This window comes from Crocuta crocuta, unplaced genomic scaffold (assembly GCF_008692635.1).
Source record: "Crocuta crocuta isolate KB4526 unplaced genomic scaffold, BGI_CrCroc_1.0 scaffold32, whole genome shotgun sequence".
NCBI lineage: Eukaryota > Metazoa > Chordata > Mammalia > Carnivora > Hyaenidae > Crocuta > Crocuta crocuta.
In genome coordinates this window covers 13,129,922-13,130,495 of record NW_027529424.1, presented here as the reverse complement: position 1 = coordinate 13,130,495, position 574 = coordinate 13,129,922, and positions in this window count along the sequence as shown.

Here is a 574-nt window from a genome sequence, read left to right as displayed (position 1 = left end):
TTGCTCCCCCTGGCCCCCCACCTGGGCGGCCCGTCGCTCTGGCCTTCGTAGGACTCCCTGTTGTCTGCTGTCTGTGAGTTCATGTTTCTTGCTTGGTCACAGTTTTGATAAAGAGCCATCTGTGCGTACTGCCCTCCTGTTTTTCATTCTTTGAATGTGTGCACTTGGAGAGGCATACGAGGGTGACAGCAGAGACAGTCACGGGTGCCCCGCTGCCGGTGGGGACAGCTGGTGGGGTCGGCAGAGCATGCGGGCCGCCCCGGGTCCTGAGTGAATGTGCCTTGCTTGAGGCTCCTTTGGCTCAGGTCCTGCGTGCGGTAGCTCATGAGGAATTCCAGCCCTGAGTTCTCTGGAACGGTTCTGAGATGATTGACGCAGTCTGGAAGGGAAGAAGGGCCAGGAGAGACCCGTCCAGTACGGTTATGGTCTCGGCTGAGGTCGGTGCCTGGAGGGCACACAGCAAAGGCTTCAGGACACGGTCATCTCTGAGGCCTGGCATCTGCCCAGGGTGCCCAGCCCCTGCCGCCTGAGGGCACCACACCCCCAGTGGTGGAGCAGCGGTGATCTGGGGCCG